General features: G+C 41.7%; 1 long non-coding RNA gene across 1 annotated transcript; it reads right to left on the reverse strand.

The window, feature by feature from the left end:
- Positions 1-1,300: 1,300 nt before the first annotated feature.
- LOC121639401 lies at positions 1,301-24,845 on the reverse strand. The gene is made up of 4 exons (XR_006010153.1): positions 24,836-24,845; positions 8,387-8,393; positions 7,263-7,267; positions 1,301-1,386 (listed from the first exon to the last, which is right to left on the reverse strand). It is a non-coding gene; the product is annotated as an uncharacterized LOC121639401 (long non-coding RNA).
- Between the last annotated feature and the right edge of the window lie 1,949 nt (positions 24,846-26,794).

The following is a 26,794-nucleotide window of genomic DNA, read 5'->3' on the forward strand; positions in this document are numbered from 1 at the left end:
CTCCCCTCGGGCCATGTAGTGATGGTAGTTAAGGCTGGCCAAGATGCTTTTCTGAGGGGGGAATAAGCAGGAAATAGTTTTGACATGGCCATTTGCTAAGGGTTGAAATACCGATAGGAACACATAACATACAAAAGAACTCAGTCATAGACATCTGCTTCGTCTGACTGGCAGAATGCTCATGTGGGGGCAAACCAGAGTCATTTATTAGCTTGTCACACTTGTGTGACACTGCCCACTTCAAGAACACATAATCAATAAAAGAACAACTGTGTCAGTACTCAACAAATCGAAACAGAGAGGGGTGGTCTGATAGACCAAGATGTGGTAAAGAGACAGTCTTGTATGCATGTTGAATGTTCGAATAAACCTGATCCAAGGTTTTTTGCACCTCTTGTTGCTCAGTTTACATACTGATAAAAGCTTGGAAACACAGACTTTAGTCCTGCATGGTTAAAATTCCCTGTGATAATGTGTGCACCCACAGGATGGGCTCTCAGCTGTTTGTTTATTATTTCTAGTAAATGACCGTGAGCTGCACTAACGTTAGCATCGGGGGGGATATATCCCGCTGTAATAGTGACTACACTCAGCTCTTTAGGTAAATAAAATGGTCTACATACCATCGAGATGGCCTCTAGATCAGCACAGCAATGAGGAGCCACAATCGTTTTATTAGTGCACCAGTTGTTGTGAATGTAAATGCACAGACCACCTCCTCTGCTCTAGCCTGAGTTGGTGTTTCTGTCTGTCTGTAGCTAGTATATCCTACTAGCTGCACGGCTGTGTCTGGGATGATTGGATGGATGGAGCCAGCTATCTGTTATGATCATAACAGAGCAGATCCGGATGAAGTAGTTGGAGGCAATAAGCAGTTTCAATTCATCCATCTTGTTTAATATTGACCTGGTATTGGCGAGGAAAATGCTCACGAATGCAGGTTTGGCTGCTCGCTTCCTTAGCCTGACCTGTAGTCCTGCTCGGCATCCTCACTTCTGCTTCCGCTCCCTCCACTGTTGTCGCCACCTGCTTGGCCAGTTAGCAATCCACTGTGAGACCAGTGATCTAGCAATGTCTCTAGGAATGTTTTGGTTCTTCTGATGGTCGTCAGAAATGTGCATCTTATGCAAATGTGTAATGGTTATCAGGGCTGTTCGATTGTACACATATTTCACCTGACACAAAACTGCAGTAAAGTGCATAGACATACATAAATACATGAAGAACACAGAAAGACACGGAGCACCACAACACTCACGTGCGCTGCCATCGCTGTATTGATTTATTTATTTTTGTTTATGGTCAGAACTACGATGGTATCTGATCGTCTTCGGAACTCCGACTTTCATTCTTGATTAATGAAAACATTCTTGGCAAATGCTTTCGCTTTTGTCCGTCTCGCACCACTCCAAGTTGTGCACGTTTAACGTTTATAGTCAGAACCAGCTTTAAAATCCAGTTTTCTGTTGACCAAGCGGACTGGTCTCCCTCTCCCTATGTCACTTCCTGTCTGGCATTTTTTAGATGAAGTTAAATTTCTAAAAGCCTAAATAGTTCATGTATAAGTATATTTTAATTTAAAAACAATTCCTACAATATTTGTCTAAACACTGATTTAAGGGGAGCTCTAACCTAAACTTTCTCTTTAAATAACGGAATCCCTTAAATAAAAACAGATGAAGTGCAAAATGGAGAAAACTGATTTGACCTCAGTACATCACAACAAGTTACACAGTAAACCATGCGGACAGCCCCGTGTATCAACAAGTTACTACACAGTAAACCGTGCAGACAGCCCCGTGTATCAACACGTTACTACACAGTAAACCATGCAGACAGCCCCGTGTATCAACACGTTACTACACAGTAAACCATGCAGACAGCCCCGTGTATCAACAAGTTACTACACAGTAAACCATGCAGACAGCCCCGTGTATCAACAAGTTACTACACAGTAAACCATGAAGACAGCCCCGTGTATCAACAAGTTACTACACAGTAAACCATGCAGACAGCCCCGTGTAACAACAAGTTACTACACAGTAAACCATGCAGACAGCCCCGTGTATCAACAAGTTACTACACAGTAAACCATGCAGACAGCCACGTGTTTAAACAAGTTACTACACAGTAAACCATACAGACAGCCCCGTGTATCAACAAGTTACTACACAGTAAACCATGCAGACAGCCCCGTGTATCAACAAGTTACTACACAGTAAACCATGCAGACAGCCCCGTGTATCAACAAGTTACTACACAGTAAACCATGCAGACAGCCCCGTGTTTAAACAAGTTACTACACAGTAAACCATACAGACAGCCCCGTGTTTAAACAAGTTACTACACAGTAAACCATGCAGACAGCCCCGTGTTTAAACAAGTTACTACACAGTAAACCATACAGACAGCCCCGTGTATCAACAAGTCACTACACAGTAAACCATGCAGACAGCCCCGTGTTTAAACAAGTTACTACACAGTAAACCATACAGACAGCCCCATGTATCAACAAGTTACTACACAGTAAACCATGCAGACAGCCCCGTGTATCAACACGTTACTACACAGTAAACCATGCAGACAGCCCCGTGTATCAACACGTTACTACACAGTAAACCATGCAGACAGCCCCGTGTATCAACAAGTTACTACACAGTAAACCGTGCAGACAGCCCCGTGTATCAACAAGTTACTACACAGTAAACCATGAAGACAGCCCCGTGTATCAACAAGTTACTACACAGTAAACCATGCAGACAGCCCCGTGTATCAACACGTTACTACACAGTAAACCATGCAGACAGCCCCGTGTATCAACAAGTTACTACACAGTAAACCATGCAGACAGCCCCGTGTATCAACACGTTACTACACAGTAAACCATGCAGACAGCCCCGTGTATCAACAAGTTACTACACAGTAAACCATGCAGACAGCCCCGTGTATCAACAAGTTACTACACAGTAAACCATGAAGACAGCCCCGTGTATCAACAAGTTACTACACAGTAAACCATGCAGACAGCCCCGTGTAACAACAAGTTACTACACAGTAAACCATGCAGACAGCCCCGTGTATCAACAAGTTACTACACAGTAAACCATGCAGACAGCCACGTGTTTAAACAAGTTACTACACAGTGAACCATACAGACAGCCCCGTGTATCAACAAGTTACTACACAGTAAACCATGCAGACAGCCCCGTGTATCAACAAGTTACTACACAGTAAACCATGCAGACAGCCCCGTGTATCAACAAGTTACTACACAGTAAACCATGCAGACAGCCCCGTGTTTAAACAAGTTACTACACAGTAAACCATACAGACAGCCCCGTGTTTAAACAAGTTACTACACAGTAAACCATGCAGACAGCCCCGTGTTTAAACAAGTTACTACACAGTAAACCATACAGACAGCCCCGTGTATCAACAAGTCACTACACAGTAAACCATGCAGACAGCCCCGTGTTTAAACAAGTTACTACACAGTAAACCATACAGACAGCCCCATGTATCAACAAGTTACTACACAGTAAACCATGCAGACAGCCCCGTGTATCAACACGTTACTACACAGTAAACCATGCAGACAGCCCCGTGTATCAACACGTTACTACACAGTAAACCATGCAGACAGCCCCGTGTATCAACAAGTTACTACACAGTAAACCGTGCAGACAGCCCCGTGTATCAACAAGTTACTACACAGTAAACCATGAAGACAGCCCCGTGTATCAACAAGTTACTACACAGTAAACCATGCAGACAGCCCCGTGTAACAACAAGTTACTACATTGTAAACCATGCAGACAGCCCCGTGTATCAACAAGTTACTACACAGTAAACCATGCAGACAGCCCCGTGTTTAAACAAGTTACTACACAGTAAACCATACAGACAGCCCCGTGTATCAACAAGTTACTACACAGTAAACCATGCAGACAGCCCCGTGTATCAACAAGTTACTATACAGTAAACCATGCAGACAGCCCCGTGTATCAACACGTTACTACACAGTAAACCATGCAGACAGCCCCGTGTTTAAACAAGTTACTACACAGTAAACCGTACAGACAGCCCCTTGTTTAAACAAGTTACTACACAGTAAACCATGCAGACAGCCCCGTGTTTAAACAAGTTACTACACAGTAAACCATACAGACAGCCCCGTGTATCAACAAGTTACTACACAGTAAACCATGCAGACAGCCCCGTGTTTAAACAAGTTACTACACAGTAAACCATACAGACAGCCCCATGTATCAACAAGTTACTACACAGTAAACCATGCAGACAGCCCCGTGTTTAAACAAGTTACTACACAGTAAACCATGCAGACAGCCCCGTGTATCAACACGTTACTACACAGTAAACCATGCAGACAGCCCCGTGTATCAACAAGTTACTACACAGTAAACCATGCAGACAGCCCCGTGTATCAACACGTTACTACACAGTAAACCATGCAGACAGCCCCGTGTATCAACAAGTTACTACACAGTAAACCATGCAGACAGCCCCGTGTATCAACAAGTTACTACACAGTAAACCATGAAGACAGCCCCGTGTATCAACACGTTACTACACAGTAAACCATGCAGACAGCCCCGTGTAACAACAAGTTACTACACAGTAAACCATGCAGACAGCCCCGTGTATCAACAAGTTACTACACAGTAAACCATGCAGACAGCCACGTGTTTAAACAAGTTACTACACAGTAAACCATACAGACAGCCCCGTGTATCAACAAGTTACTACACAGTAAACCATGCAGACAGCCCCGTGTATCAACAAGTTACTACACAGTAAACCATGCAGACAGCCCCGTGTATCAACAAGTTACTACACAGTAAACCATGCAGACAGCCCCGTGTTTAAACAAGTTACTACACAGTAAACCATACAGACAGCCCCGTGTTTAAACAAGTTACTACACAGTAAACCATGCAGACAGCCCCGTGTTTAAACAAGTTACTACACAGTAAACCATACAGACAGCCCCGTGTATCAACAAGTCACTACACAGTAAACCATGCAGACAGCCCCGTGTTTAAACAAGTTACTACACAGTAAACCATACAGACAGCCCCATGTATCAACAAGTTACTACACAGTAAACCATGCAGACAGCCCCGTGTATCAACACGTTACTACACAGTAAACCATGCAGACAGCCCCGTGTATCAACACGTTACTACACAGTAAACCATGCAGACAGCCCCGTGTATCAACAAGTTACTACACAGTAAACCGTGCAGACAGCCCCGTGTATCAACAAGTTACTACACAGTAAACCATGAAGACAGCCCCGTGTATCAACAAGTTACTACACAGTAAACCATGCAGACAGCCCCGTGTAACAACAAGTTACTACATTGTAAACCATGCAGACAGCCCCGTGTATCAACAAGTTACTACACAGTAAACCATGCAGACAGCCCCGTGTTTAAACAAGTTACTACACAGTAAACCATGCAGACAGCCCCGTGTATCAACAAGTTACTACACAGTAAACCATGCAGACAGCCCCGTGTATCAACAAGTTACTATACAGTAAACCATGCAGACAGCCCCGTGTATCAACACGTTACTACACAGTAAACCATGCAGACAGCCCCGTGTTTAAACAAGTTACTACACAGTAAACCGTACAGACAGCCCCTTGTTTAAACAAGTTACTACACAGTAAACCATGCAGACAGCCCCGTGTTTAAACAAGTTACTACACAGTAAACCATACAGACAGCCCCGTGTATCAACAAGTTACTACACAGTAAACCATGCAGACAGCCCCGTGTTTAAACAAGTTACTACACAGTAAACCATACAGACAGCCCCATGTATCAACAAGTTACTACACAGTAAACCATGCAGACAGCCCCGTGTTTAAACAAGTAACTACACAGTGAACCATACAGACAACCCCTTGTATCAACAAGTTACTACACAGTAAACCATGCAGACAGCCCCGTGTTTAAACAAGTTACTACACAGTAAACCCATACAGACAGCCCCGTGTATCAACAAGTTACTACACAGTAAACCATGCAGACAGCCCCGTGTATCAACAAGTTACTACACAGTAAACCCATACAGACAGCCCCGTGTATCAACAAGTTACTACACAGTAAACCCATACAGACAGCCCCGTGTATCAACAAGTTACTACACAGTAAACCATGCAGACAGCCCCGTGTTTAAACAAGTTACTACACAGTAAACCATACAGACAGCCCCGTGTATCAACAAGTTACTACACAGTAAACCATACAGACAGCCCCGTGTATCAACAAGTTACTACACAGTAAACCATGCAGACAGCCCCGTGTACCTCCGTTTTGCTCACTGAATTTCTGTCATCAGGTGAAGGGCTGTGCTAAAAGTTTATATTCTCCTTCCAATCAGCCGGATATCCTGTAATCTCCAAAAGTTGTCTTGAGCAACAGTTCTTTAGGTGTTCTGATGGTCTTTTAAAATTTTTATTTTCAATTCCAGTCCTTGTTCTTGTTGAGATGTTCCAGTCGTTTTATCAGTTCTTTTTATGGTTAAATTAATAAGAATAGTAAATAAAAGAAGAGAGAAAATGAAAGAAAAGGCAAAAATCACCCTAAAGCCAGAAAAAAAGGATCTCTATCTCAATATTGTAATATTATTTTGTGCTAACAAGGGTCCCAAGAAAAGTCTCAAATCTTTGGAACTTGTGAAAGAGATTATGATCTCAATAGGTTTTTATCTGGTTAACCTGCGTTGTGTGTCAGGTTTGTGCTGGTGTAGCCGCTCTAATCTTAAAATGTACATCTCATTGAGTCATTGTACAATGGAAGGTTTACTGGTGGTGTTTCAGTTCAGAAGAATGAGTTTCTTAACTCCCGTTTCCAGTTGTAGAGCAGTTTGCATGTGCACTGGTGGCTCAGAGGTCCATAAGAAGCTTCCATTGATCAGACACCTGTTCAATCGATCAACTGACTTCATTCTAAACAGAAACTAGTTGAAGCAGAAAAAAGTGATGAATTTAGCTGGCTCAGCCTCACATACGGGAAACGTGTGAGTACACCCCTGTTAGACCTGAGATCAGAACACCAAGCAGGAAGCAGCAGGAAGTGACATCATCAACAATTTCCTTTTGCAGTTCAGTTGCTGGGGATCAAACTCCTCCATTAATGAAGTTTAGCCTTTTTCCTTGTTCCTTGTTCCTCAGCTAGTGGACTTTACCTGAAGATAAAACTCCGTTTCTGTTTTTACTCCCACAACACCAGAACTACAGAACCAACCTGGAATCCAAACAAAGGAGGATACAGTGTAGGAGAGCCTTATGAACGATAGCTCGACTAATACATTCTAAAATGAGCTGAATGTGACACACACTGTTGAACAGCTGGACAGCACATCAACCAAATTACTGTGTGGAGGTAGGAAGGAGGACAGGAAAGCCTCAGACACTAAATAACTAACTGGCACACCTGAACACACACATACACACTAAATCCTGTTGCATGTACATTTCCACATCCTCTAAGCCTTCTTCATTAATGCAGTCTGAGTCCATGTGAGGATCTCCTACATTTCATTCCTCTATAGAAATGAGCTGGAAGACTTTCTGACCTCAGCAGGAATCTGGCTCATCACATTCCATCCAATCAGTTCAGCTTCAGCCTTCAGAAAGACTCAGTTTGTCCTCTTTAATTCTGCTGTGAAGGAATGCAGAGGCAGTAGGTATGGACTTGGATCTGTGTGCATCTAGACTGTGTTTGTGTCTGTGAATGCTGGTAGGCTTTACCTCCTCATTCTGCCAGGAACTGGTTTCTGTCTTACCCCTTGCAGGCTTTTTAATAAACAGCCTTTATCTGTTGATCAGACTATAACAACAAAGAAGAGTCTGACCCTATAACATTCATCCAAGCAATACGAACCCATTGGAAGAAGGGAAATGCAGGACAGGGAGGTCTGCATAACTATGAGCAAACAAATATCCAAGGCTGAGACGTAAAGAGAAAGTATTGTAAATGAAAAGAGATAGCACAGCTTTACACCTTAACGTGAGACTGTCCTTTCTAAAATGCTGCCACGTGATGAATGTTTGTGCAGGTAGATACAGTATGGACTGTAAATTAAGACAGAATGTGTGACCTCTTGTGAATGTTTGGCCATGGCAGCAGCTGCATGTGTGTATTATATTATAACCCTGAAAATGATCCTTATTCAACCCTAACCAAAAGATGTTGCTGCTTAAAACCAGTAAACAAAACAATTTGGTCATAATGTGTTTAGTGTACATTTGACTGTAACAAACTGTAGACTAACATCCACCTCTGTACCTTGTAGAGACTAGAGCCCTAACTCTGGGGCCCATCTAGTCTATATATCAGGAGTAGCCAACGTTGGTCCTCGAGGGCACCAATCCAGCAGGTTTTCCAGATTTTCCTGCTCCGGCACACCTGACTCAAATTAAATGGATCCAACAGCCTTTAAGGATCTCCACAATGACTCGTTAGTTTAAGTCAGGTGTGTTGGAGCACGGAAATCTGGAAAACCTGCCGGATTGGTGCCCTCGAGGACCAACGTTGGCTACCCCTGCTATATAGGATACAACATCAGCACTTTTGAAGGTATCACTGCAGTGACATCCTTTGTCAGATACCAATGTTTTATTATCCATACTTTTATTGCCTTACCTGTTCATAAAACACATTTTCATGATACTTGAGTGTTTGGAATCTCTTTTGATGGAGTTATAGTTTCAACATGGTTGTGTAGGTTCCATGTGTTGGGGTTTTACAAGCTCATGTTTGCATGTTGTTGCATTTTGCTGCCACTTGAGGGCAGTGTGAGAAATATTTGGAACAATATTTATCTTGCTGCTGGTTTTGGTTGTTTAGTTTTATTCTGCTGTAGAAAAGACATAGGTCAAAGTGGGTAAATTGCTCAAAATGGGTTTTTTGACAGCAGTTCACTCTGCCCGCCCTAGAGGATTATTTCCCCACATTCTGGCTCGGCACCCCGGTGGAACAGTTCTGGTTGGGGGTCATGTTCAGATTCCTTGGTGTCAGCATCCCCTGCTGTCATTTTACTCAGAGACCTATCATTAACCAGACCCAAACACCTCCAAACTTTTATCTCAGTATCTGTAACTACTGCCAAAATAACTTTTGCTCCCCTGGAAAAACAGAGCTAAGTTATCAATAAACAAATGGATGAACCTGCTAACTGATCAAGCAAATGTAAAATAACTTCATCAATCAAGAGCAAAGAAAGTCAGTTTAAAAACTTGGTCTCTATTCCTGCCACATCCAGCGCTACAACAATAATAACATATAAGAATGTATTATAAATGTAAATTATATTAAACTGCCCATCATGATTGTAAGTAAATTTAAATTAAGTCAATTCTTGCTATTTTTGAATAAATAAAAACACTTTACTTAAGATGCTATCTTGGAAAAACTGAAAAATGGATCAATGTGGAGCTTGTATTGAAAAAGGGGTTGGATGCCTCTGTCAGATGCACACCACCCTTAAAACCTTTTCTACACAGTTACCGTGTAGGTGAGTAGGGTTGAAACTCTTATCTGGTTCTCTTTAAATGCATCTTTTTGGCCCTGACCCAAGCCAGACCACTTTACTCAGCTTTCTTTTTCTTGGATGTGGCTGTGGTGCTTTTCTCATTGCCCAGTCTCCATCACCTCATCCCTCATAATCAAAACCATATGAAGAATGTTCAGCGGTCATGTTTTGGGGAGGTGCTTATGTCTCTTATCATCCTCATATCGACTGAGGAACATGAAACCTCAGAGAGCTGGAGACATGAAGCATAGTTTGGCAAATGTACGAGCTGACTTCACTCTGAGTATGTGAAGCAAAAGAAAGAGCTGACTAAAGCAACAAGATTTTAACAGACCAAATCATAAAATGTACTAGTTTAATTTAACCATTGAAGATTTTAAGAACCAATAATACTCTGATAAGGAGCCATTTACATTGCACTGTGGCCCAAACTGATTTTATTCTAAATGTGCAACATACTTCCCGGTAATCAATCAAATGTGCCACATTTTGGAGGAATGGCGCAGGAGTAGGTTGAGAGCCGCTCCGATATAAACACTTTAAAACGCTCTTATTCCTTATTAAGTCATTGCCTTTGGCACAGAGTTTGGTATTTACCCATAGTTAAACCATACCATGCCATACCATACCATTCTATAACATAACATAACATAACATAACATACCATGCCATACCATACCATACAGTACCATACCATACAGTACCATTCTATACCATACCATACTGTGCCATACCATACCATACCATACCATACCACACCATACCATACCATACCATACCATACCACACCATACTATACCATACCATACCATACCATACCATACCATACCATACCGTATCATATTTGCTTGCACTAGGGCTGGCAAAAATAACGCATTAACGGAAGGAAAAAAAGTTCTGTAATGAACTGAGTTCATATTTTTAACATAATCCACGCATGCGCAGCATGACGAGCCCAATACATCTATCTTTTCTCTGTTATAATGGTGGAACGTGGACATGTGAGATAGAAAAGCAGGAGCACTGACCACGAAAAGGGGGGCACAGATTAGACCTTTTTAGGTCTAGATATCATGAAATATTGAACTGATTTTTACAACTAAAGTGATCATCTAATATAAAAAAGTTAAAAAAAAACTAGTAAAACAAGCAGCCATTTATGTATTTTATCAGCAGGTGTTTACTTTGGGTGATGCTGCTGCAGGACTTTTACCACTGCTGCACAAACACTCACAATTCAATGATAAAAGGAAACAGCTGTTTTTATCCAGATCATCAGTTTAATCAGAGTTTTTTTTATCAATATTGGCTGTTTAACTTCAGTTGCCACATCTGTTGCTTTTAGGACAGAAATGATCACCATGGAGATGGTTGGTGAGATGATGACATATGAATTCTGCATTATGATCTAGAAAATGGTAGAAATTATTTAGAACAACATACATTACATGCTGCATTTACTGACCTTGGACATCTGATGTTTAACCAAGGGAAGGTCAGTTAACTAAATATTTGTAGCTCGGCTCGTTCTGGTGATACGATGCAGTAAAAACAGGCAGATTGCAGGCAGAGTTGCGAATGGTGATTAATCATGATTAATTTGAAAGCTGTGATTAAAAAATTGTAATAATTTGATCGGCCTAATTTGCACACATTCATGCTTTAAGACAATATCAGAGTTTGCAATATCCATAGAATATACATATAAGGTACATTAGATTTGTAGATGCAGGGGCCCCCAAATGACTAAGTTTGCCACTGGAGTGGGAGTCATTCCAGATTTTAGGAGCTAGAACTGAAACGGCTCTTGTTCCCCATGATTTATTAAATGTTTTCTGGTCAGCTGATCTAAGAACATGTGATGGCATATATGGGTGAAACTGCTCAGACAGATAAAAAGACCATTAAGAGACTTAAAAACAACAGAATCTTGAAATGGATTCGTAGATGAACGGAAGCCAACAAAGGGAGGCTAAAACTGGAGCTATGTGCTCTGGTACCAGTTAAAAATAGTGCAGCAGCGTTTTGTACCAGCTGTAGGCGCGAGATGGAAGTCTGGCTAATGCCCATAAAAACAGAGTTACAGTAATCCAGGCATGAGGTGATCAAAGCGTGGATGACCGTCTCCACGTGAAGTCTGGATGGGAGGGGCTTAATGTTTGACAGCCACCTTAGCTGAAAGAAGCAGGACTTTACCTTAGCTTTGACCTGTGAGGGGAGTTTTAGGCTGGGGTCGTTTTTACATAAATTTGTGATCCTGGATTTTTCATGTGGTGCCAGAGAGGAAATGTCAAAGGAAGGGGTACAGCTGGAGCCACTGGATTTAAACAGCGTGACCTCTATCTTTATTTATTAAAACTGAGGAACTTCAGAGCCAAAAATCCCCTGATTTAGAAGAAGCTGAACAGAACCACCACACTTTAAAGGGAAATAGACTTGAACTTGCAATAAGTCTGTAACAATAAACTGACAAAATATTGTTTAAATTTAACTTTTTTTTCACCACAAATTGATGTGGTGCATATAAGTTTGGTAAAAGGATAGCTCATTGAATGTAAACATCTTTTAACAAATCCTTGTGCTTCTTTGCACCAAAACAAAGAGAAAAATGTGAATATTTCATTATTTATAAGTTATTATACTGTCATTCTACAGGTCCGGCCCACTTGAGATCAACTTCTGCTATATGCAGCCCCTGTAATAAAATGAGTTTGACACCTCTGGTACAGATGATCCATCCCTATTTAACAAAAACAAAAAAATGTGTGCCATATGGCGATAGTTTAAATTTGATTTAATTGTGGTTTAGCGTAAGATTCTGTGTGATGTTGTCATGTCAATATTGAGCAAAACATCTGAGGAAGGTTTCCACCATCTGCTTCCATCTATCACACCAAGGATTAAAGAGGTCTGACTCAGTACTAGAAGGCTGACCTGATGAAGAGGACGACCCTGTACTAGAAGGGGGATCTGGTGTGTCATGGTCGCTGAGTTTTTGGGTCACTAGTTTGTTGTTTGGGGGTTTCTGTGTCAGTCTAGTCTGGTTTGCTGTCTTATCTCTGTAGGTTCTCCCTGGTGTCTTCTGTTTTGCTTCCTGCTTCCAGTCATTAGTGCACCTAGTGTGATTTAGTGAATTAACTCCACTTGTTTCTTGTTAGTTGTCTTCAGTGTATTTAAGCCATTTGATTCAGGTCGTCCTTGCCAGTTCATTGTAGTCTTCATGTCTTGTTAGTGTCATGTGTCCCCTACTTCAGCTTCAGTTCTTGTTAATAAACCTTCATTCCTGCACCGGTCTACCTCCTACCTCATTAGCTTGTATGTTGGTGCTCACCTGTTATCCATGCCACGCACCCTGACAAGAAGAAACAACCACCAACAACAACCCCTGAGCCGAGGCAGAGGTGACGAATGGGAAGGATGGTTTGCTGAACTTGTACTGACAGAATGATGCATACAAACTAATTAGCTGGAAACTGCAGATCCCAAACTTGTTCCAACATGAAATTCAGCACCTTGACTTTGCAACACGGGAACCACAATCATGCATTTAGTCTGTTTCACAAGCACTGACAAGCAGAAAAAGGCAGACTGGAGAAACCGATGTACCTTGCTTTTCTAACCATTACATATTACCAACTACCACATGGATGCAGTCATTTCTGGCTGGCTCTGAGTGATTATCAGAGGCAATTAGTGACTGTGATCCACCCAGTTATGCAACATTTAGTTGTGAACAGGGGAATACACACAGAAAACAGGTGGACTTTCCTCCCATATATTTTGCTTTTAAGTGTGTTTCATGTGGTCACATGGATGCAGCGAATGCACCAGAGAGGGATGTGACAGAAATCTTCACTAGTATCTCATTAATACACAATAGTAGGGAGACATTTAGTGTCCAGGGTGCCATTGTGATAGATATGAAGTGGTTATGTTGGAAAACACCTCTAATAAACACATAAACATGAAAAAGGGTGGCATGCTCACACAAAATAATACTAAATATTTCATTATTGTTTCTTGTGCATGAGGGCTGAGTCCTGCAGGCAAACACCTGGGCCCTGACAGTGGAGAGAGATTTATACACTGGCCTCCAGGAAGCCAAGCTGGAAATAAAAACCACTGAGGGTAAGGAAGAATGCAGCGAGAGCAACGAGACATAGAAGAGAGGAACAAACAATAGAAAAGTGAGATCATCAAGAGGATGTCAAGAATAGAACAAAGAGAAGAAAACAGGTTCAAACTCCAGTTTCTGGCTGGTATAACTATCTGCTGATGACTTTCTCTGCATAAACCCGTCATTATGTTGAGCAGTTTTAACATGTCTGAAACTCCTTTTCCATATATGTATGTATAAATTGCTCCAAAAAATTAGGGGAACACGATCATTAGTTTGTCAGTGAAAGTCAGTCCAGCTTCTGGCACGATCTGTCCAGTTAGGAAGTAAAACTGATATCAGTTTCATCTGCTGTTGTACAAATGGAACAGACAACAGGTGAAATGAGGCAATCCAGATCATTTCCCTGTCTTCATTCTTTCTGGATGATTTCTGCTCACGTTTGCATTTTAAGAGTGTGCTCACCACTAGAGGTAACAAGTTGACGACTTCAGAAATAAACTAATTAACTGTCCTATATAGCAGAGTTGTTTTCTAAAGCATCCGTCTCATCCAAAGCTCAACTTGTCTAAAATAGTTTGCAAAGTTTCCTGGCTTAAAAGTCTGGTACCTACATTTCAGTAAATGTGTCAGTGTTAGCTGTAAAGCTAATTTTCAATTATTGACCCTAGACAAGGTGTAAAATGTCAACTTTAATAATATCCACAAGTTTAAAAAGTAGTAAAGATTAAAACTACATATATACATAACAGCATTTCACATAATATTTACAAGGAAAAACGACATAGGTGCACAGGCAGGTAGTTATGCAACACATAACAGAGAAAAGAGAAAGGAAGGAAAAAATTCATTCATTTTACCAAAAAGGGATTATGTACATAATAAAGACACCTCTTGTTAATGAAGCGCAGCCAGTAGATGATCCTGAATGCTCTACCCATAGATCTAGTAGCTATACCACTGGAAGAGTTCAGTTTTCTGAATTCCCTCAGTGGTTGTGGGGCAAGTCTATTTAGTCTTTTGTATATAGTACAAGCAAGTTTAAAATATTTACAATGATCAAACCTCAGAAAATTGTGTGTCTCCAAAATATGTCAGCAATGATACGATAATGGTTTTCTGGTCAGTATTTTTAGCGCTCTGTTATATAATGATTCTATTTGTCTGAGTGTGGTTATTTGTGAAAGACCAGTTTGTAAAACAGTACTCTGCATGCGAGACCACCATCGAATGCAGGAACACAATAGCTGCCTTAATTGTCATTGATGATCGAATATATCTGAAACTGTGAAGGCTCAATTTAATTGTTTTAAAAATGTTCTTAACATGGCTTTTGAATGTGAGAGGGGAATCAAGAACCACTCCAAGGTACCTAAACTCTTGTACCAGTTCGAGCTCCTCCCCCATGAGAAAAACATATGAATTTGCAGTTTTATTTCTTTCTTTAGAAAACATCATGCATACGGTCTCTTTACAATTTGGAAGAAGACATGATTTTGTGAGACAATCTTGAACTTGGGCCAATTCAGATGTAAGAAGATGGCCGGCTTCCTGTATGTCTTTTGCTGGGGTGTAATCTACTGCATCGTCTGCATACATTTGTATGCAGGTGTTTTTGCATACTTCTGGAAGATCATTGATGTTGTAAGAAAAAAACGGTCCTAGTATGGAACCCTGTGGGACTCCCATAGTACATTTCCGATAAAGTGGTACCAACAGAATATCTGGTACCAACGAGAGACGTCTGGTAATAAAAGAACGTCTGGTACCAATGGGAGATGTCTGGAACTAACAGGTAATGCATCTGATTATCATCAGCCAGAGGCTTCTTCAATTTTACTACAATGAGGTTGTTCCTGCCATCAGCAAGAGGCATGAACAAAAATGCTTTATAATAAACATTCAATTCAATTTTGTCCTTTTTACATGTCAACCATTTTATACTGCAACAATTTGATATCCATGTGGTCATTAAGTAATATTATTATCTATTATCTCCAGTAATTATAAAACTCATTACTGCCTATGTTTTCCCTTTATTGTAAAAATCTTTAAGAAAAAAGCTTAATCTTGGCCAAAATTGTAAAACAAGGATTAGAGGGAAAAACACTGCAAATAACTTGTAATAAACATTAAAGTGAAGAATACTGCAAGTCTTGTTATGGGGAAAAACTTCTAAATGTTCAAAATAACCAAAAACAAGAAAAAACGGAAGGAAAGAAAGAAAAAACCCACAGCTGAAAGTTCAACCTAAATCAAAGTGTTTACGCTAAATCTTTCCTCTCTGCCTTCAGGTTACATTGTTGGCTCAGAACTCCATCCTGTCTACAACCAACAGGATGTATACGATATGTCTGCCTGGTATTGTCCATTACAGAGACATTCTGTGGTGAAACAGTCCAAGGAAATACCAAGACTCAGTCAAACACACATACATACAGCAGAGCGTAAACAGAAAAGAACACAATAGTTTCAGAAGTATAAAGAGGTTTTGGGATTCAGATTGAGGAAAGAATCCAGATCAGCTAAGGTTCTAAAACAAGGGACGACTACAAAAACACTCTGTAATCTATTCAAGGAAACATACCAATCTTCAGACATGTCTGTATGGGCCTACTTTAGTTTTCCTACTACTGAAATGTGTCTGAATATAAGAAAAGAACAAAACTAGTCTGTAAGATCTCTGACCATGTTCATGGGACATATAGATGAAGCAAACAGTTTGAATCAAAAAGAAGCTCAATGTCTTTCACAGTTTAGTGGCCTTTCTATCTTTGCAATATTGATATGATAGCTTTTATAAACGAGGATGGAAAACTACAGCAAGGATTTCACTGCTTATATACAATAAGATTTAATGAAGGAGTCACTTATGCAGTTGCTCACCAGTTTAGTCGGTGCTGGTTTCATGGAGGGGTCAGTGGGGCAGTTGCTAATCTGCTAGTTGGTACTGGTTTAATGATGTGGTCACTCACCTGCTCGTCGGTACTGGTTTTATGACATGATCAGTGATGTGGTCAAGCACATGCTGGTCGGTACTGGTTTCTTGCAGGGGTCATTGATGTGGTTACTAAGCTGCTTGTTGGTGCCAGTTTTATAACATGGTCGCTAACCTGCTTTTCGGTACTGGTTTTATAACGTGGTCGCTGACCTGCTTGTCGGTACTGGTTTTATGACGTGATCACTAACCTGCTTGTCAGTACCGGTTTCATGACGTGGTCGCTAACCTGCTTGTCGGTACTGGTTTTATGACGTGATCACTAACCTGCTTGTCAGTACCGGTTTCATGACGTGGTCGCTAACCTGCTTGTCGGTACTGGTTTTACGACGTGGTCACTAACCTGCTTGTTGTTAGTAGTTTTACGATGCGGTCGCTAACCTGCTTGTTATTAGTAGTTTTACGACGTGGTCGCTAACCTGCTTGTTGTTAGTAGTTTTATGACGTGGTCGCTAACCTGCTTGTTGTTAGTAGTTTTATGACGTGGTCGCTAACCTGCTTGTCGGTACTGGTTTTATAATGTGGTCGCTAACCTGCTTGCTGTTAGTAGTTTTTTTGCACTCCAGCAGTCCAACAGGGCTCAGCAGTCCAGCTCTGGCCTCCATGATGACGATCCCAGTCAGTGTTGTTGGTGCTGCAGCTACCCCATGCATTATCTCTCCATGAAACCAGTCCAGATTTTTAGAAACAAATTGTTAGATGAAAATGCTCCTAACATGGATGCTGGCACAAGTCACCACTATTAGTGGGAAGGTTGGTTCTGGTGGTGCTTTGATAACTGAATGAAAACACCTGCACTGACATCCTGAAACATAATGTAATGGAAAAATCTTCTTTGCTGATTGTAAAATCTATGAACAGGTCAAATAGTTTGTTCTGCTGATGAACCTTCCTGATAAGGAGGAATGCTCCAAATATCAAGGACAGGCACACCATCACTTCCATCCTTATCTCCCCTAGCATAGGATACACTGGACCATCTTGAATGAAGGAAAGTAGATCATTCCTTTCCGCAACTCTTTGTGGAAGCAACTTTTAAAACCTTACTCCATTATGTTTATCCAGTTGTACTATCTGGGATTTAATTAATCCCATAAATAGGGAATTACATAACCCTTAATTACAAGACATTTCCAGAACACATTTATCCAGTCAGCCGTTCCGGTCTGGATTCTACCTTTGTTTTAAAGGTCATATTAAAAACTAGTTAACATGTTAAAAATTTGATCTTAGAAAGTTAAAACATATTAGACCTTTTTTGACTTATGATGCTTCTTGCATCTAAACGCTCTGATTATTCCACACTTTTTATATTGTAAAACAAGTTGCTCAGGCACGTAAAACGTCTCTTAATGCTGTTAGACAAGAGGGCGGCGAAAATCCACAACAAAAAGCCTCGACTGTACGTTATTGTCAGTTCCTACAAAAACACAATGTTCTGAGATTTGAAAATATAACAAAAATTCCAACATTTGTCTTGTATTGAGAGTTCTTCATAACTCTGCTGCTCCTTCTTTAGAAAAGTTAATCTCTTACATAAGAGAAAACACCTAGGAAGACGAGGGAAATGCACAGTTCCCTTACATGTCATTATGTCATTCGATCCCTTACAGAGCCACGAGTCTAGGACAGAACTTCCCACAGAATTAACTGCATGCCTGACCAAAAAGTGGCTGCTGTCCCAACAAACCTACACACTTATTTAAATGAGTGTAGTCTGTATGTCAATGTGTTTACTAACTCTAGTGGTAACTCCTTTTTTTAGTTTCTCTAATTATTTTTAAATGTTAGTTCTTGTTTTAACATCTGTCCAGGGACAAGCCTGGCACTGTGCTTTGTCTGTTCCATTGCTCTTTTCTACATGATTAATAGGATTCAGCCCCATCCCGAGCTGCTGCAACCCCCACCCACCACACACACACACACACACACACACACACACACACACACACACACACACCCACTGTTGTATTAAGTCAATGTGTGTGTGATGTGGTTTACACATGCTACAACCTGAATTAAAGGTCTGGTGAAACCAGCTTTTATCCTACATGTATTTAAACTGACAGTGAGTCTGGTAATGGCTCCAGATCCCGGCTCCCCCACCCCACCCAGCTGGTCCCACCTCCTCCTGCTGGGCTGCTGATGTTGGGGGCAGCCTGCACTTCGAGCCTGGAGCATCACACCCACAGCCTGCCAATTACTCATGGTCCGCCTCCTCCTCCTCCTCCTCCTCTCCAACCACATGGTCCTTTGTATGTCCTCAGGCCCATTCAGCACCCCAGTTTCAAGCTGACTTTTTATATGAATGATGCAGTTAGGTGAAAATGACTGTGAGGAACAAAAGCAGCACAACTCTACCTGTAAGAGTCAGACAATCTTTTCTTCCCAGAAACGATGGAATCATGATGACAAAAATGTAGATGAGAAAAATAAATAAAATTTCATGCATGTCCCTGCTCGGTCAGAAAAATAATAAAAATAAAAGTTCTTTTAAAAGCTTTACAGGGTAAATAAAAGCTGGGCTCAGGCGGGTTCACATCTTCCCCAACACAAGAACAAACTGAAAGTCCACCAAGGATCTGAAGCCAAAAATCAGCTTAAACAACAATCAGCTGTAAACAACAAGCATCCTACCTTTGTCCTCTTCCTTCTCCATGCTGGGGAGAGATGTTCCTCTCCTACCGGTAACAATAAAGGAGGGGGGCTGCACAGGGGGGCTAAGCATGGACCAATCAGTTCTTACTGGGGACGGGTCTTATGATGTCAGCAGCCACGTGGAGCATCTTTCTTCTGATCCTGGAGGTTGTAGATGCTTTTCATCACTGTCGGGTTTAATATGAAATGCACTTAAATGTGGAGTTTGGTGGATTTTAGGATCAGAGGAGGCTTCTATACATGAAAACTAAAACAATGAAAGATGTTTTACCTTCTCTCCAAATGGGGAATGTTCTAAAGCTTTCTGTAAGGTTTATAAAATCACATTTTCATTTAAATCAAAATAAGCTCATTTTCCATGAATGGTCAAATATGTTCTATAGAAAATAAAATATTAGATTTTAAAAACATTGTATTCTTCTTTTATTTGCACTTTAAACATTTACCTTAGATTTAAGAAACCAGGCTGTAGGTCAGGGCTATCCAATGTATAGCTGGGGGACCTAAACCGGCCCACCAGAGCATCCAATCTGCCCTGCGGGAATAATTTGCTAAATGCGGAAATTACTTTTTTTTATGCAGTTTTTTAAATAAAGTAATTGTAATTCCTAGAGCAGGTGTGCCCTTCCAGTCCTGGAGATTTACTATCCTGCAGCGTTTAGATGCATCCCTTCTCCGACACACCTGAATCAGGTGGCTTAATTCCCTCATCCACATCACGCAGCTCTGCAGAGGCTGGTAACCAGACGTTCATCTGATTCGGGTGTGTTGGAGAAGGGATGCGTCCAGGGCGGCTGGCCATAGGGAGGTCCAGTTCCAGGCTGGGTTGACCACAGCAGCCTGCCCTCACAACCGCAGGCAGCAAGGCAAGCAGACTGGGTCAAAGATGGACTGCATTGGCCGGAACACACGACCCTGATCATAGGAAGAAGAACATTGTGATCACGGCTGCTTCAAACATTCATTCTGGCAAAGAGTTGAAGATGACGTCACGTCCACTGGTAATTTATCCTTGTTGTTATTGAAATATGACCGGTTCAGCTGCCCAGTCAGTCATTAAACCGACTAGAAATAAAAAAAGAAAGAAAGAGGAGTGGACATCTCTAAAAGAAGAGTCAGAAAAAGAGATGGGTGGAGCAGAAAAGCTGAGGGCTAAAAAGAAAAAAAGGTTAGCACAGAATGCATCCAAATGTGCCAAACTGACGTGGCGAATAGGCTGTGGGCGGCCAGGCCAGCCACAGGACTGAGTAGCAGCATGGCAGGCTAGCAGTACTGCCCTTATGGTCCCATCATCCAGACTTATAGGGTGTCTTTGGATGCATTCAGGGCACACAGAACTGGTCACTAGATGGTGCTGTGGGCTCATGTATATAGAGGCAGTGATAACAGGTAGAGTTCCAGGGAACGTTTCCAGGTAATAATTATTATTAATCTGTTCGGGACATGCAGGCTGCAACCTGTCGCCTTATTTAACCTGAATGGATTTTATAATGTGTAAAGGCCCATTTATGCTGGTCGCAGAAGACAAAAGGACAGGTTCATCCGGCTTCTGCGTCGGTTACTTACGTAATTTGGTCAGTTTTCAGCGAGCTTAGCTATCCGTCGCTTGATGCAGAAGGCAGAGCACTATCACCGGAAACAACAGAAGCAGTGCTGAGCAGAACAGCTGGCATGTGATCAGGGAGAGAAACAAACCAGAGAAGAAGAAGAGGATCAGGAAGGAAACAAAAACACAGAAGAAGAATGAAGACAAGGACAACTGTAGAAATTACACGAGCTTTTGTAGAAACACTATATGTGAGTGTTTAGGGCGTGTTGGCCAGTTGGAAAGAACTTCATAGGACGCGTTACCGCCGCTAAACGGTGTCTGAAACTGATGTCGGCTCACGGGAGTGAACTCTGAACTCAGCACTGCCCCCTGGTGGAGGAGCTGACTTAACAACCATGGTGACGCAAAACATGCATAGAAGCATGAGGACGGTGACTTATGACATTGTTTGAAACGGATATCGCTGTTTACGTATGTAATGGAGCAGAAATGGACCTTTAGTCTTGTTTCACAATGAGGTAACATGTTTTAGTGGTTGAGATCCTTAAAAATACCATCTCCCTTTCTCTGGTAAATCCTGATTGCTTGCTTGCAAAACATGCCATAAAAGAAAACCAAAAACACAATAAAAACCCAAAATAAACCACCTTGTGACACAAAGCTGCAACTGCATATATTAGCAGAGTTCTGTCTGTCTGAGCCTGGTAGAAATTCTCCACTAGGAGTTCCAGGCGCTACGTGAATCACTAGAATTCAGCCAGAAGCAGGTGGAAACTCTGGCTGTAGAAAATGCTGGTCTCAGAGAGTCGGTAAAATCCCTCACGAGGGGTTGACCCGTCTCTCAGAAGAAAATAAGAAGATGAAGGAAACGGTGATCGATCTGCAGGCGCGGAGCATGAGAGAGAATCTGGTATTTGCAGGGATTCCAGAGCAGATGGAGGAGGACCCCGAGACCATGGTGAAAAATTTCATCAAAACTCAGCTGAAGCTCCCGGAGGAAACGGTGAAAAACATCTCCTTTCACAGAGTCCAAAATTTTTAATCGTTTGCAAGAAATGACAGCAGATATAATATTACTCCAAGAGACTCATTTATCAAACTCAACAATAGATCTTCTCTCAACAACCCAGTTTCCACACGTGTATTCAGCTTGTTATTATTCTAGACAGAGAGGAGTAGCAACTCTTATTAATAGAAGGTTAAATTTTGACATAGATAATACAATCATAGATCCAGAAGGCAGATTTATAATAGTTACATTATCTATTAAAAATGTTAAGTTATGTATTGCAAATATATATGGTCCAAATGTAGATGATCCCTCCTTCTTTCACTCCCTCTTCGCCTCACTCTATGGTCACTCAGATAACACACTAATTATGGGAGATGATTTTAATATTATACTAGATAAACATAGTACCACAGGAGCTCATCGAGTCTGGAAATCCTCAGAAACTGTAAAACAGTACATGAAGGATTTTGGTCTCTGTGATGCTTGGTGCTCTCACCTTCCCACACTAAGAGAATACACCTTCTTCTCTTCAGTTTACCATTCCTATTCTAGATTAGATTATTTCTTAACTAGCAGCTCGCTGATGAATGATATGTCAGAAATCAGAATCCATCCTATTAGCATTAGTGATCACACACCAGTATCATTCACTATGAGAAGTACGAGCAATAAACCAGCAACTAGAAACTGGAGATTTAATACGTCATTACTTAAAGATCCTGAGTTTATCAGCTACTTTAAAAGAGAATGGTCCTTAGATCTAGAAAATAACGACTTGCCAGAAACTTCAGCGTGTGTTCTTTGGGAAGCAGGAAAAGCAGTAATGAGAGGGAAAATAATTTCCTTCTCTTCTCATAAGAAAAAGACGGAAACTTTGAGAATCTCAGAGTTAGAACTCAGAATTAAATCCTTAGAGGACACTTACCATGTGTCCCCAGAAGAACACACACTAAAGGCTATAAGGAAAGCTAAACTTGAACTTGATGAAATAATAGATAAAAAGGCACAATTCTTGGTGCAAAGACTTCGCTTGGAGAACTTTGAGCATGGCAACAAATCTGGAAGGTTCCTGGCTAATCAGTTAAAAACAAACAAGGAGAAAACAACCATCTCCTCTGTCAGAGATCCAGAAGGAAACATCAGCCACGACCCTGACGAGATAAATAACACTTTCAAAGAATTCTATAAAACATTATATACATCACAACTAACTACAACAGATGACAATATTGATAAATTTCTTAGTAACATCAATCTTCCAAAATTAAAACATGAAAATAAAATGGTCTTGGATTCCCCCCTTTCAGTCTGCGAACTCCATGAAGCTCTCCAGCATATGCCCAACAATAAAGCTCCAGGTCCAGATGGTTACCCAGCAGAATTCTACAAAGAATTCTGGACAATGCTGGCACCCACCTTCTACAATATGATATTAGAAAAAAAAGGAAAAACAAAAAATACCTTAAAATATGAACCTAGCCAATATTACTCTACTATTAAAACCAGGTAAAGACCCGACACTTCCATCCAGTTACCGTCCAATTTCATTAATAAATGTAGATCTTAAAATAATTAGCAAAGCTTTGGCCAGAAGAATAGAAAAAATAAACCCTCTAATAATACATCCTGACCAAACAGGCTTTATTAAAGGTAGACATTCCTCTACTAACATGCATAGATTAATTAACATCATAGATTATTCTACTCTACATAATCTGGAATCCACAGTAATTTCTTTAGACGCAGAAAAAGCATTTGACGGAGTAAACGGGAAATTTTTATTTGCAACGTTAAACAAATTTGGGTTTGGGTCATCTTTCATAGACTGGATAAAAATATTATATAACAACCCAAATGCATGTGTGAAGACCAATGATCAAACCTCTCCAAGCTTCTGTTTGCAGAGAAGAACCAGACAGGGCTGCCCGCTTTCTCCATTACTCTTTGCTATTTTTATTGAACCCCTAGCTGCTGCCATAAGACAAAATAAAGAGATTAAAGGAATCCATGCCAAAAATATAGAACATAAGATAAGTCTTCATGCTGATGATGTATTGCTTTTCTTCCAGAACCCACAGGCATCTCTTCCCCAGACAATCACACCTATTAACACATTCTCATCAATATCTGACTACTCTATTAACTGGTCTAAGACTATTGTTATGCCCATTAACTGTGACCTACAAAACACACCCAATACTACAATACAGTCTGGAAACATTAGATATCTAGGCATAAACATTTCCCCCAGGTTATCAGAACTAAGAAAGCTAAATTATGTCCAGCTACTTAAAGCAATGGAGGATGATCTTTCACGGTGGAGGCGCTTACCCATATCACTCATGGGGAGGGTTGCCACAGTTAAAATGATGGTTCTATCTAAAGTAAACTACCTGTTTTCAATGATACCCACTAAACCATCCTCCAGCTGGTTTAAGTCACTGGACTCACATATGTCTAAATTTTTATGGAAAAACAAGCCATCACGTATCAGTCTAAAAACTTTACAATAGACTAAGGATAGAGGTGGATTGGAGCTACCTAACTTTAATCATGTTTTCTTAGCTAACAAGCTGCAGTATATCTCCAAATGGCTTAAACCTAGCGGTCTGGATGAATCATGGTTAGATGTAGAGCAAGCATTACTCTTAATGATCTGGTTATCTCTGACCTGCCATTCATCAGCTCAACCATCGAAACACATAAGTGTTTTAAAAGCATTAATATCAGTTCCTCTTTAGTGGCTTGGTGGGAATTTCTAAAAATAACCAAATCCTCACTTTTTCCATGTAAGTTTACACCCCTCTGGAACAATCCTGACATCCTGCAAAACAAAAAGCTTATTAATTTTACTCAGTGGAAAAATAAAGGAATAAAACAGTTAGAATATATAATAGAAAATGGAAACTTCTTCTCATTTAATATTCTTACTTCACAATATGGAATCAGTAGCAAAGATTTTTTTAGAATATGACCAACTTAAATCTATTATATGTAAAAAAAATATACCATTAATCAATTAAACTTACAGCTACCTATTAGGGTGGCAGAATTCATGAATCTCAATGCCCCAAAGCTATTATCAAAAACATATAGACTATTATCTAAAGTAGAAGACTCAATCTGTCTTCCAACTTCAAAATGGGAGGGTGACTTATCCAGTAACTTTAATAAAGATAAATGGTCAAAAATATGTTTAAACACCTTTAAAATGACTAAGAATTCAAATATGCAACTGATACAATTCAAAATTCTGCATAGAACTCATTATACAGGACAAAGGATGTTCAGGATGGGTCTGTCACAATCAAACATCTGCCCACACTGCAATGAAAGCACACCTGACAACTATCTCCATACCTTGTGGTCCTGCACACCTGTCCACAGGTTCTGGCTTCAGGTATGTGTGGACATGTCAACATGGTTTAAATGTAGTATTCCTGCAAACCCCACACTGTGTCTACTAGGTGACTTGGGTGACATTAATATGGCAATTAATTCTGCACACATGATACGCATGGCGTTATGCATCGCAAAGAAAACTATCCTTGTGAACTGAAAAACCAAAAATAATCTGTGTATTCAGCAGTTTAGGAATCTCTTAGTTGACCACATCAGTAGTGAGACAATGTCTGCCTCCTCAAAGAACTATTTAGCTGAATCTCATTCCCTCTGGTCCCCTGTGCTTAGCCCCATCACTTAGTGTAGGTGGAGGACTGTGACCTCATTGCTATGGGGTTGGAAAATGGCCGGGAGTGACTGGTGGTTGCCGGCTCTTTGTGGTTTCCCGTGGTGCGGGGCCGGGCTGCTCTGCGGTGGGGGTGGCTCTGGGTCTGGCCCTGTCGGGGGCTGTGGGGGCCAGCGGTTGGAGTCGCCTGGTGGCAGGGGGTGAGGCCACTGGTGATGCCTGGGTTGGTGGGTGTTGGTCCTGGGCCGGGCAGCCAGGCTATTCCGGGGTGGGCTGGGTGGGGGTTCTGGGCTCTGGTGCCTGGGGGTGGTCCTCCTCCCTCCGGGGTAGTGGGGTCCGTGTGTGCCCGAGGTCTGGGACTGGCCGGATGTGCTGCCATGATGTGGGTTGGTGCATGCCCTGGTGTCTGGTTGCCGCCCTGGGACCCAGGGTATGGCCCAGGGGCAGGGGCAGGAGGGGTGTAGGGGTTTGAAGGAGGGCTGAGTGGGATTTGGGGCATTATAGGGGGAGGTGCTGAGGTGTGAGACAGGGATGCTTGTATGTTGTGTGTGTGTCTATACTTTGGATGATGTTTGTGTGGGTGTGGGGGTATGTTTGTGTGCGTGCGTATGCATGTGCTAGGATAAGTGGGAGTGTGTCTAGGGACTGGGGGTGGTGTGCCGTGGGTCTGCCGCTGTCCTCATCCTCTCATTTCCAGTTAGGCATGTGGGGGGGTTGGGTACCTTCTCGGGTCGGTGACGGCTCATTGGCTGTGGTCCCTGAATGGCCCGGTCGTGGGGGGCAGTCTCTCCTGGCCTGTCTTGCTCTGAGGGACCTCCTGGGGAGCGGGGGTGCCTAATGCCACTAGAGGCTCAACATCCAGAGGTAAATTTGCTTCCCTCTGGACATATATCCCTCTTACTTCCCGCTCTCTCTGTCTCACACACACACATAGGGAGTTGGGAGGCATGGAGCCATGCGGAGTAAAGTGGAGGGGGCCATTCAGTGGACTCCTTGAATGCACCCCATGGCGACTTGCCTCTCAGTTTTAATTGCACCATGACACCAAAACACAAGAAACACAACACACAAACAACACCTGGGGGGCATGTCCCTGTTCCCCCTGGGTGTGGCCGGGGGCGAGCGGGGGGAGATGGTTGCCCCGGGGCCGGGTCCCGGGGTGGCTGCGCTGATGGGCTGTGGGTGCTGGGTCGAGGGAGGTG

This window comes from Melanotaenia boesemani, chromosome 5, assembly GCF_017639745.1.
Source record: "Melanotaenia boesemani isolate fMelBoe1 chromosome 5, fMelBoe1.pri, whole genome shotgun sequence".
Classification (NCBI taxonomy): Eukaryota; Metazoa; Chordata; class Actinopteri; order Atheriniformes; family Melanotaeniidae; genus Melanotaenia; species Melanotaenia boesemani.